Here is a 13,594-nt window from a genome sequence, read left to right on the forward strand (position 1 = left end):
CATCCGTCCGAATACAAGAGAAATCCAACCGACAGTTTTCCGTATAATCCTGCTGACACAGAAGTCTACCGACCAATCAACACACACACACGGATGTGGCTGAACACATAGGAGGTAGTTATGATATCATTTCACACAAATGTTTTATAAAAGATCAAATCTGAAAACAGCCACATTCCCACAACGCGGCTTGAAATGATCAAAAGGGATTGCAGACTTGAATTGTACGTGTGGGTGTGAATCTTACTTTGTTTTCTGTGAGCAAACAAACAAATGGAAGGAGCTGAAGTCAAACATCCAGCGCTCCTTCTTCTCTGTTTTACCATCAACTCAACACAATAGAAATTGCACTCGTCGTCTTTTCTTCCTGCAGAAACCGTCAGTAACTACAGTGTGAATCAATACAGCTTTATCCCAACAAAAGTCCTTTTCTCTGAGACTAGACTGAGTAAAAAAGTGGATTATTTGGATACGACACTGAGACCTCCAAAAAGGATACTGTCCTGACATGTGTGTCGATATAATGACGACTTCTACGCCGCCAAAAAACACACTTAATACCATTTTTTTCTCAAAATACCTACAAAGCCTTCCCTACATAGATCACAAGAGTCTGGACAGGTATGAATGCGATGCATCCAGCCTGTTTATGGTCTTGTATTACTCGCTGATGTTCAGAAAATAAAAAAAAATTCTCAGCAGTAAACGTTGGTAGTAAAGCACATTTATGCAGAATCGTTCAGGAGTGTGTGATGTAGAGGCAGCTGTATTCTTTTCCTCTGGCCTTTACTATTACTCCGGCTGCTCTCAATATCAAAAGCTGTTTGTATTTTGTGTTTGGCTGTCAGGTAGAATCTGCGTCTGCGTTGGAGTCGTCTGTTCGCAGGCATGGCAGGGAAATTGTTTCCTACATGGATACTGTTGTTTTACCAGAAAGCGTCCAGGCTGCAGCGGAGTTAAGAGGAAACCGCGGTCTCTCGTCGAGCGCTCAGTGCCGGTTCATGTGAGGTGACCTTGATGGCTTGTGTCATCTAAAAAGGCATCGGTGTGGGGGAGGGGCTGCGCTCAGTGTTTCTTTGTAAGTCTATGATGTAAATGTCTGGGAGCTGCTTTTATCTCTGCAGCGCTCTGGATGTGGAGTCTGACAGCAGAGGCACACAGATACACAATGTGTCTGTGCTGGGGAAAAGATGAAGACGAGGCATGTTGTAGAGGAGAAGAATCTTTATTCGATCACGTATCGTACAATGTGCAGCAAACTGGTGGGCGACGTCTGCAGATTTTAGCCAGTGCCTCGGTCGAGAGCGCTGTGTGTATTTGAAATAAAATCCTTTTATGTAACATTAACATTTAAATAACGAGGCTACAGTTTTTTAAAAATATTTGTTATGGAGATCCCCGTCCTGTCTGTGGCTCTCAGCCCTGATGATGTAAAATCTTAAAAACATGGCTCATGAAAATCTGTTTTGACTGAAACAGCTGCTCGCTGTAGTTTTTAAACAAATGAAATAGTGCATTCTGGGGGATTGTTTTACCTCAAATTTGATTTGCTCCAATGAGTGAAGGGGGATTGTTTTTTTAGGCAACAACAGTGGACAGAGGAAAAAAGATATCAGACGTTCATACACAGACAATTCATTCATTTATTATTGATTTGTTGACAGTTAACAGAATATAGTGCATCACCAAGATCAGTCTTGATTTCAGATTGCTAATATTATTATTACAGACTGTGGTCAAAGTCAAATGTATTTATAGAGCGCTTTAAAGAACAAACAGGGTTTGAACCAAAGTGCTCGTGAAGAGACGTTCGTCCTAAGTGGATTCTGCTCCGCTGCTCTGAAGCACTTCCTGTGATTGATTTGTTGTTGTACAGTGTGTGGCGTCGCGTTATAATCACATTTTAAAAACCACCTTCGAATGGAGGTTCGGACCCGATTTGCAAAGATTGAATTGCCCTTTTTTTTGTCATTCAGACTTCCCAAAATCAATCTGGATACAATCTGCATAGGCAAAAAAACAAACAAAAAACTGTTTAACAGGCATTTGTCAGGACTCGGGACACACAGCCAAGAAGAAATGATAAACAAAATGATGAACAAAATGATGAACAAAATGATGATTAGTCACATTTAATTGCCGTGGTGTCAGGAGCTCTACCTGGTTGTCCTGAGCTTCCTCCACTGCTCTCCAGGATGACGACTCGTATCGTTGTTGTGTGAAAATGTTTTACAAATTGTTCTCGACAGATAAATTAAAGTTTTAAAATGAAAGCTCATCTAATAGGATTAAGTCAATGACCATAAAGTCACTAAGCCTGTTCAATAAATCAGCATGTATTGTATTTGCCCCCCGGGCTGCATTTTGTTTTAGTCGTTAGGTTACAAACTCGGATGATTTGTAAGCCTCTCTCTGAAGCTCCTCGCATATCCCAGGATGCATTCTGCCGTGGCTCAGGCAGGCCTATTTTAATAATGCCATGAAGTGAGGGACGGCTTTATGTATCCTGCAATCCACACCTATAAAAACTACAATAAAATGCAGCTCATTAAGTGTAAAAGCCTTGTGCCCGACTTAAATTCAATGCGAATGCTTCAACTTCAGGATATTTTTCCTTCAGGCGGCTCCATCCTAAAACTATTGTCGCTGTGGCTGCAGCGAGACGCGATAAAAATGTCTGTGCGAGGCATCCATCAAACCAAAACTCAGCTCCAGCACGTTTCCATTTGACACCCATCGTTGACGAGGAGTGTCTGCTTATAACGAGATGCCATCCACCAGGACAACAACCATCAAATCTGCCCAAAGGGACGCGTACCCCCTCCCTATGCAGCGCATTTCACAAATCAACTGCCAGCGTCAGCCCCGCTAATGGACCTCGGCGGGACGAGGACAGAAAAATCTCGATGTTGTGTAACTCGCTGCAGAATCCTGTCAGGGGACGAGAACGAGAGCCACGGGAGGAGTTCAGAGCTGAGAACGTCTCTGAGCCACACCGCTATTCAAATTAAATCTACCTTGGGGTTAATATCTGTTCAGGAGAGACGGCGATGAGGGGGGGGGGGGGGGGGGGTTGTGAGGATGGGATTTACTATCCTTCACTCTCTTCTGCTGCAGCCACTCGGCGTCCCTCTGAGGGTTCACTGGCTGCAGCCTCTGGATTCTGTTTTGCGTCATCTATTATGTATTTGGATCATGGAGATGAGTCCAGTTTTACACAACTGAGCATCTTTAAAAGATGAGTAGTCAAATGAAGTGGTTGAATTAAGCTCCAAGCACAACATTTGCAGCGGATTTTAAATACTGTATTAACACCTCTTTTTATAGAAAATGGGTCAGTGATGGAGGGACACGGCGGTTCTGTTGGTGGCTCGGCCTCGTGATGGTCAGCTGCTGTTACTTTTGCTTTTGGATCGAAGTTGGAAAAGTTTTGCTCCGTCAACAATGTTCTATTATGAAAGTTAACCGGATGATATGTTGTTGTTTGGGCGTCTGACTATCTGTGCTGAATGGATAAATTGATGCGCCATGCTTTCGGTATCCGGCGGGAATAGAAGTCTAGAAGGGTCCGGACTGGTGCTTGAAATCCTTGAAAGTGCTTGAATTTCAATGTTGTGTTTTCAAGGTCTGAAAAGTGCTTGGATTTTGGTTTAAGTGCTTGAAAGTGCTTGACATTATAACTCTGTCTTTCACAAAATTGGGGTCAGACCGGATAATTAATTTCTGAAGTTTTTGCTATCATGAAACATAATTTTAGATGTTTACGGCATAATATAATGTACATGATTGTGATAAAAAGTGAAGAATAAAATCATGAGTATATATATTCCTGTAGATAAGTACTTTACCCCAGCAATAAGGTGCTGGAAAATCTTGAAAATTACCCTTAAAAGTGCTTGAAAAGTGCTTGAATTTGACCTTGAAAAATGTGTACGAACCCTGACAAGACTGCCATGGCGGTTCACAGACGGACCGAACACAGATCCGGTGGACTTTAGGGTCTTCGTGGTTTCAGGTGTACAAATGCAACACATGTTCTGCACCAACGATGTCGCTCCACTCTCTAATGGACTCTGAACTCTCTCGATTGAATCATCATCACACAAATCAACATCATTGTTGCTCAGTCGGATGGTCTGTCCACCGCTGATTTATCTCCAACAACTGCAGTGACATTTTGCTCAGACATTCAGGATCCCCAGAGGATGGATCGTATTGACTGTGGTGATCGCCTGACCTTTTATGTAGCACCACCAGCAGGTTGACATTTAAGTATTTGAGTGAAATATCTCAATTATTGGATGGATTGGCGGGAAATTTGTGGCAGACAGACGTTCATGCAGCCCTGAGGGGATTTGTAATAAATACAAAACGATCAGCCGATTTCTCATTTTCACCCGCAAAACTCTCATTCCATTTTAAAACCTTGAGCTTGAATTAAATTCCCATCTGCCCCCGCTATACAAATGGTAACATGCTGACCTTGTGTTATTCACAAAACCAAACTATCACCGGGTTTTTGTGCACCGCTAACGTCAGTTTGCAGGCTAAATTGCTAATTAGCTGCTCAGCTGCAGCACATTTACCAACAACAATTATGTCAAACTTGACATTTTTGACTGCACAAAAGGTAAACATGATATTCAGTGGCACATCTGAGTCTTACTGTACATTAACTGTGGTTTGGCTTTCTGAAGCAGGACGACCACATCAGGACCTGCCTCACACATCGTTTCATCCTTGTTTTTTTCAAGTGTCACAATAAATCTGCGTTGGGTCTGCAGGCTGACCTTAGGCTCCTGGTAAAAGGGCACATTGCCCTCACAGGAGAGGGGCTCCACTTAAACTACACAGATGTGATGCGACCAGGCTGTGCTTATAAGGTGGCACCGTCTAAAAATACACGCGGCAGCACCGCCTCCAGAGACTGTGGGAGTGCGTATGGCCTGGCGCGGCCCGCGTCTGGACCCGGTTGAGCTGATGGCATCTGACAACTGTACACGCTGCTGGTCATGCTAGTTGCTGTGATAACCTGCTCTCATGCGGGGAGGGAGTGTCACGTAGCATGTTCTCAGGGCTTTGAGGATTAACAAGGTGAAATAGCGTGTGCATGTTTGGACCAGTGTCATTGTGTTTTAGTTCGGTTTGTTCAGTAGTCAAATATGCAGAACAGAAATACGTTCAGGTGATATTTTGACGTAAAACAAACCTGAGAGACAATTAATCTGTATCCAGGCTGCAGGTTTGCCAGTCGGGGACGTGGTTTTGACTCTACTGAGTGGTTTTCAAAATCATTATTGCAATTTTTCCCTCAGAGTCGACACAGATAACTGTTAAATATTTGCAGTAAAAAAAGCTTAGTGTCAAGTCGAGAATAACCAGTGATGAAATCTAACAAATTACATTTTACTCAAGCACTGTACTTTGGTACGATTTTAGAAAAAAGGTACTGTAACACTGGAGTAAGGATTGTGGACCCTGAATGTGTGAAAGTGGAATAGATGAGGTTTTATTCTGGATGAGGGCAATACAGGGAACAGACGAACACGAAGGAACATCAGGGGAACAAGCACGAGAGGAAGAAACCAAATAAATGACAGAATGAGTTGGTGGAGTTGAGAAACACCGACGTGAAGGTGAGGAGGGAAAGCAGACTGGGTGAAAAGCTCAGGTAAAAGGGCGGGGCTAATTAAACAGATACAGGACAGGCGCGGGTACTTCCGCTCCGCAAAATAACTTAAATAACTTTGCAGATTCACATGATTCAGTGCTAATAAGCTGTGAATTGTTACAGGTTATTGGTCAGATATTGTTGTGGGCGGGATGATGAGTGGTGACTACAGACAGAAGAAGGATGCTGCATCATTTATGTGATTGGGAAGACACAAAAAACACAGATACTCAGAGATGCTAAATGTCGTCCTCTGATAATCAGCCAGGCCGATGAGCTAAAACTTTTGATGCAAAATATGAAATATCAGATTTTGATGAAACATTTGTGGTGGGAAGGTTTTTTGTTACTGCATTTACTGGCATGATGTGTTTATTGTTAAAGTACTGAAATGTTGAGCACATTAATCAATTAGTTGGTGGACAGAAAAATGATCGGATGTATGTTAATGGAATAAAATGGGAGCACTGAAGGTGTTCAGTAAACTAAAGACAACCTGCAGGCGTCGGGCTGTTTGACAGGCGAGACACACTGGATGCAGGTCGACTTGTTCACACACACAACTTCCCTCAACTAGAAAGAACAGGGCCAACAGTCTATCAGGATGAGGTCTGCAGTGAGTCAAGGACAGAATCAGAACCGGTCTGACCTCACCTCTCTTAAGCCTTCACAAGAAGGGTGTTGTCGCAACCTGATTGGCTGAGAGGGGAACGCCGCAAGCTCCTTTCGCTCATTAATTAGGAGCCAGTCTGCACACAGCTGATCTGAATCCACTCTAATCAATAAAGAGGTTTAAATTCAGACTGAATTAAAAATATAGCAAGTCCTACACAATGAGACTGCTACTGATCAACTTCAGGCTGATCTATTATGGTCACTGCTGTGTGAATGTGTGTGTTTATGCCGTCTGTGAAAGTATACACACACCAACATATGTTTAGACACTAAACTATACCACAGAAGGACGTTGTGTTGAATCCTCGTGAGTCATTTATTGTGTATTTTTATCGGTTTCCATTCATAGTTGCCAGATTTATTTTTGCAGAAATTTCTGGCAAAAGCTTTCAGATTATAAAAAAATAGATGTCAGCGTTATTAAAGGAATGAATAACCAAACCAACTTTAATTAGAACAGTGATGCAAGAACGATGCATCAATAAATCGATCCGCTGTTGAACTCTATTGGCATTGGTTGGACACCACCGTGAGAGGTTCATATAGGAATCGACACAGGTGAAGCTCACAGTTTGCTTCCAGCATCAGCACCTTCATCATTTCCTCTTGTGTTGCTCACAGTTGCCCAATATCGCACTGAGCTCCCAAGCATCCACTGAGTTACTGCCCCTTACCTCCGTTCAAATTACATCGGAGAAATAGAGTTGAGCATCCGAGAGGCAGCCCGTATAAACTAGGACAGCTCGGCGTTTGATGAAATGCCCCTTGCAGAGATGCAGCATGAGGCGACGCTGTTAATCGAAGAAAACGGCGCTCCACGTTTACACACTCGCTCCGAGGAACCACCGCAGCTCCGTTTGTGAACATGTTTTTATTGGTCTCAGTGTGTTGTCTGAACGCTGTAGACACTCGTTACAACTTCAGTTTGCATAGATGGTTCCTCAGATGCTTTGTTCTGCCTCATCACCCGGGTTCTGCCCACCTCACCCAGGGGATCGTGGTTTTAATGTTTCAGCAGCACAGGAGGAGACATTTGTTCCCCCTCAACTAGGTCTAATGATGGCCACAGAACATGGTCGTGATTGGTTTTACATGTTTCAGGGCAGATTACAAGGCTGCACATGCAAACGTCATGAAATTACATGAACGCCAGAGGAATACATGGGCTCTTTGATCACCAAACCAATTCACTACGGGCATATCTGCGACACACATTTTGTATTTCCTGTTTTATTTTCAATCTAAAGGTGATGCTAAGCAAAAATCCATCGAGGTGCCTCACCTGTATAATGGACCCTGCTAAGCTGGCGGCAGACGAGAGCTCTGAGAATCCTCCTTTTGATAGTAATGTTGGTGAATCAAATCCTCACAGCAGCTGAAAGAGGGAAATGTGAAAGAGTAACTGCCCCCTGCCTCTAAAATAGCTGTCAAGATGCCCTTGGAAAAAGCATTTAAACCCAGAATTGCTCCCTGGAAGCTGCTCTGTAGCCAAAAGTAGAAGAGTGTAGTTGTATTCTGGTGGCGTTATGTCCCTGTTGGCTCTGTTAAGTAGACTAACAGTCTGCAGCCATGCTAGCAGCGCTGTTAGGCTGCACTGATGCGCAGCTGCGAGGCTAACTTCAGTACTAAAATGCTCAAAATGACAATGCTGATGCTGATGTTAAGCAGGTAATGTTTGTCATCTTATTTCAGCTTATTATCTTGCAAAACAAAATAGCTATGAGGCTAATAGAAGTGTCATTCGTTTGATTTGAATTTGACCATAAAGCAATGATGGTGGAGTTTCGCCATCATCGTTATTGCGAATATGAACATCCGTGCCAAACTTACTGACATCCATCCAGAAGCCTCTGAGGCATTTCACTTATAATTACTTCTGGCAACCTCGTGGTGACACTTTGGGGAAAGTCAGAGGATCAGTAAAGTCAGTCAGAAACATCATCTAGGAGCCATAAAGCATCGAGTAGATGTCGAGATATTTCACAGGATAATGAAAACTTTGATCTGCTGGTGACACAAATGGGAAAAGTCAAAGGATCACCAAAGTCAGTAGGGTTCATCCTCTGGGAAACATGCATATATGTACAACATTTCACACCAGTCCATCCAATAGTTGTTGAGATACTTCTGTCTGCAGAGAAGTGCAGGACCGACTCCCAGTGAGGAAAGGAATTAAACAGCAGATTGAAGCTAGCTAGACCATTTTCTACTATATATAACTAAAGTGAAGATCTCAAGACTGACACCTTAACGTCACACTTTTTAATCTTACATCCAAACCTTTCTGTATGGCAGGATGATTGCAGCACCTCTTCCCAACAGTCTCTCAGGGATCCAGACTTTCATCAGTGAGAACATCTAAACATAGAATTCTCTCATTATATTATATGTTGCACTTACTATTCAAGGCACGATTTAGTACTTTGTCAAGCAGAAGTAATATCCATTACACTGTAAATGTTCACGTGTGCAGACTTGGTTTTGTGGCGCTCGCCTGTCAGTTTATCCAGCTGCCAGTTTCCATTAAAATCAAGCCGGCAGCGTCGCCACTGGAACCTGGTGGAGAGCTGCAACGGTCGCACTGGAGATGGCACAGGTGTCTTGACTGAATGAGAAATGACTGCAGTCTTATGCTTCGTTGCCTCAACCACTCCTTGAGCAATATCCAACATACTGCACACTTGGCGCACATCCACTTATAGCAAATACACACATCTCTTATAGCATGCATAGTACCGTAAATCGTATTTGGCCTGAAAGCACCAGGGACGGAATAAAAGTTCACGGAGGGATAACACGCACAAATCTAGAGCTCAGCTCTGTCCAACCCTCGTGTTTCCAAGTGGTATTATTGGTGCTGTCGCTGTCTCAAAGACAACTGGATGACTTTCCATTTTTCTCAGAGTAGCAACAACCAACAACTCAGGAAAAAAAGTGAGTTTATTCATTAACTCAGTCTCTAATGAAGAGATGGTGAAATGAAGCAGGTGGAAACGGGTGTCAGGCTGCCAGCCTGGACCCGGGAGATTTTCACGGATGTTGGCAGACAAAATAGCGAAGTGAAAGTGAGGATTATAGGGAAGAAATCGAACAGTGATGGCCTGACTTTTCCATATCCACTACAATGTGCAATCAACGTTTACTTTTCCTAGTTTTAATACCCAGCATACAGTTACTGTACGTAAGGATCCACTTTATCTCAAAACTACAAAAAAACTACAAAAACAGTAACTATATTTATCTTCCAAATGCAGCGATACACACATTTTTTCCTCAGTATATATGCAGTAGTTAAGTGCTGATACAGGAGTCAAGACCACCAATTGCTAAATGCACTACGCACCAACACATAGAAGTAGTAATTTAGACAAATGGAATGTATAATGTGACAAGCGCAACGGGAAATTAAAATGGTCTGGTCCACAGATGGATGTACCGTGCAGAAAGTGTAAACTATTACTCACACGTGGCCGTAATGTATGTGCAAAAAATGTATTTGCATAATTGCACTACCGCTTGTTCGCCTCGGTTTAACGACAGATGGAGGTACCACATGTACGAAACATACTGTCCCTCATGTATCTTTGTTTCTAAGCTTTTTTTTCGAATGCCGTGCCAGGTGGTTTCAAATCATGTTTAAACAAAGCTGTGCAGAGCAAAATCAGGATAAGAGGAAATAACCAGATGACTCAGATAATGCATGTAGCTGACATTTGTATTGCTTCACAAAGATGAATACATAAAGAATTATTTGGTATAATAGCGTTGGCTCTATAATTTTACGACGGGAAAAGACGTTATAGTTGTTGAGCCGATTTGGCTGTGATGATGGATTTGAACAAGTTTTGGACCGAGCTGCTGCTTTTGAAGCATTTTTAGACACTTTCGCCTGGAAACAAAACTTTAAATCTCATCTGTAATGCGTGACATTTCGAGAAATAGCCGTTAAATATCACTTTACGGCTTACCACTGACAGATAAATGCACACTGACTCTATTGAACATAATGCTGAATAAACATAAAGGCACCTCAGACTGTTAGATATAATATCAAATATTTCCAGAGAACTGAAGTGTCAATCCTCTCCCCTTTGAAAAATGAACCGAGGAGAGGATGATGCCTCTACGCCTCCCTAACTGTATTTGCAGCTCCCTTCAGTATGTAACCTGGACACCACACTGCCATTTGTCTTCTAAATGTGCAAATGTCCTCTGAGCTTCTTTGTAAAGCGGGATGGATGTGAGTCGGTGCTCTGTGAGGGAAGGTGGATTATTATTCCCAGTGAAGGGGTCCAGAGGTACAGTACAGGTCTATGGGCAATTAACTAATTTGATAAACGGAACCTCCAAAAGGGATCTGACTAATTTTCTTTAGAAAGAAAACCAGATTTTAGCTACGGTAAGGTGTGAGAGCTGACAATGCTGTTCCTCCTCGGGTAGACTGGAACAGCAAATGAACCCTTTACACCACATGGGACTGTGTGTAACCCTTATTTCTTATTAATAAGAGTCATTTTAGTAGTTCACTTTCACAGTGGGCCTTTTCAAGACAGCATGAAGCGATGAAAGGCTTAAGAAAAGCTTGTTCTCACTCCCAGTATGTCAGATACAGCAGCCTGGTCAGTTGTCTTTAATTTCTAGGTTTGCCACTGTAATTACACATCACTTCTTGAAGCTCTCCTTTAGTGTAGCAGTATAAAGAGCAGGAAATGTCCAAGTCAGGGAGCGGTCAGGTTGGTAATAGGTACTACTTTCCAGCAGGAGACCAGGGTTTGTGACACACTGATTTTAAGTATTGTTGCCTAAACCTAACCAAGTAATCTTGTTGCCTAAACCTAACCAAGTAGTCTTGTTGCCTAAACATTACCAATCTTGTTTCCTTAACCTAACTAAGTAGTCTTGTTGCCTAAACCTACCAAAGAAGTCTTGTTGCCTAAACCTTACCAAGTGTATTGTTGCCTAAACCTAACCAAGTAGTCTTGTTACCTAAACCTACAAAAGTAGTCTTGTTGCCTAATGTAACCAAGTAGTCTTGTTTCCTTAACTTAACCAACTAGTCTTGTTGCCTAAACCTTACCAAGTGTATTGTTGCCTAAACCTACCAAAGTAGTTTTGTTGCCTAAACCTACCAAAGTAGTCTTGTTGCCTGATGTAACCAAGTAGTATTGTTGCCTAAACATAACCAAGTAGTCTTGTTGCCTGAACCTTACCAAGTGTACACCACATGGGACTGTGTGTAACCCTTATTTCTTATTAATAAGAGTCATTTTAGTAGTTCACTTTCACAGTGGGCCTTTTCAAGACAGCATGAAGCGATGAAAGGCTTAAGAAAAGCTTGTTCTCACTCCCAGTATGTCAGATACAGCAGCCTGGTCAGTTGTCTTTAATTTCTAGGTTTGCCACTGTAATTACACATCACTTCTTGAAGCTCTCCTTTAGTGTAGCAGTATAAAGAGCAGGAAATGTCCAAGTCAGGGAGCGGTCAGGTTGGTAATAGGTACTACTTTCCAGCAGGAGACCAGGGTTTGTGACACACTGATTTTAAGTATTGCTGCCTAAATAAAACCAAGTAGTCTTGTTTCCTAAACCCACTCAAGTGTGTTGTTGCCTAAACCTAACCAAGTAGTTTTGTTGCCTAAACATAACCAACCAGTCTTGTTTCCTTAACCTAACCAAATAGTCTTGTTGCCTAAACCTAACCAAGTGTATTGTTGCCTAAACCTAACCAAGTAGTCTTGTGGCCTAAACCTAACCAAGTAGTCTTGTGGCCTAAACCTAACCAAGTAGTCTTGTGGCCTAAACCTACCAAAGTAGTCTTGTTGCCTAATGTAACCAAGTAGTATTGTTGCCTAAACATAACCAAGTAGTCTTGTTGCCTGAACCTTACCAAGTGTATTGTTGCCTAAACCTAACCAAAAGTCCCAAAGTTACAGTATGTGAAATGTTTGTCATCAAGCTTTATTTTGAAGTCTAACCATCGTAGCTAACAGGCCGAACTCAACTGTGCAGTCCTTCACATGTATAACTGATGTAAGAGCAGTAGGTAGAGCACCATCATTTGAAGCTGAAGGGTTCTTGACCATGCTCTCGTATTTGACGAGTCGGGAGTGAGAATGTGTTGGTTTGGGACCGGAAGTTCAGCAAGTTCAAACCTTGAAATTAGCTTCAGAAACAGTACAGGAAAAGCACCACCAGCAGAGTCTTCTAAAAGTTCCCCTCCGAATTCGACTTGTTCCCAGTCATTAGCCACACCAGACACGTTGCCCACTTTTGCACTCCACTCACAGCGAGAGGAAACCGTTTGAGAGTCAAGTGTTTGAACTCTACTGAGCACGTCTGGCACACCGGGTGGTCTGTGATGTTTCCCAATGAAGGATTCCAAAAGAATGAGAGAGCAAGAAAATCTAACGTTAGTGTGTTCAGCTCTGTTGCTCAGTACCAATGTTTTGATTTATGTGATTTGGAGGATGGTGCAACATTCTCCTGCAGGCCCGATGCTTGTCGTCATTTTCGAACCGTGAATTTATTTAGGAAGCTGTCCGGACCTCATCATCGAGGTGAGGGGTGAGTCCAACAATGGAAAAACTAATTTGGTTGAATATGTCAGCTTCATATGGTTCATTGAAAGTGCTGAGCACGCAGTTATCACAGCTGTGCGTTCTGCTGAGTTGGTGTAACTGATCAGAATATCCTCCGGGTCCCTCAGCTGGGTCATCCACGGTGTGAACCCGCTGTTCACAATTATGTTACACTGTGAAAAGCTTAGATAAGGATGAGCAGGAAATTCTTTAACCTTGTGAAAAGACAAAGAGACAGCGGCAGATAATGGATGAAGACAAGTCTGTCAATCAAGGAGCCTCATTCAGGACATTTTGGTATTCTTATCGTCAATCTCTGTTTTTGTCTTTGAGGTGTTCTCGTTCAAGTGTTCAGTCCGACTCAGCAAACGCTCTGAACTGTAGAAATGTGTCGTCAGTTGCTTTTATTAACTCGATCAGTGTGACCTGTATGCGAGTTGAGGCATGTTCATGGAACATTTTGTCATTTTATTTGATTAATTCATGTCACAAGGGACAAAGTAATCCCACTTTTTTTAAGTCAACTTCATCTGTAGCGAGCTGTGACATTCAAATTTGTGCCGTAGACCAGTAGAAAACTGTCTTGACCATGCTGATCTTAAAGTGAATGGAGTATAAACTTCTCCAAAACTGAGCCATGTTTATATAGAAACATATTTGATTTTGACAA

The 13,594-nt window shown here is 42.4% G+C and overlaps 1 protein-coding gene across 2 annotated transcripts in view; it reads left to right on the plus strand.

Moving 5' to 3' along the window:
• Positions 1-13,594, plus strand: part of zmat4a (zinc finger, matrin-type 4a) — a 112,894-nt gene that overhangs the window by 44,502 nt on the left and 54,798 nt on the right. The gene's annotated exons all lie outside the window — the stretch shown is intronic.

Source organism: Sparus aurata, chromosome 5, assembly GCF_900880675.1.
Source record: "Sparus aurata chromosome 5, fSpaAur1.1, whole genome shotgun sequence".
Lineage (NCBI taxonomy): Eukaryota > Metazoa > Chordata > Actinopteri > Spariformes > Sparidae > Sparus > Sparus aurata.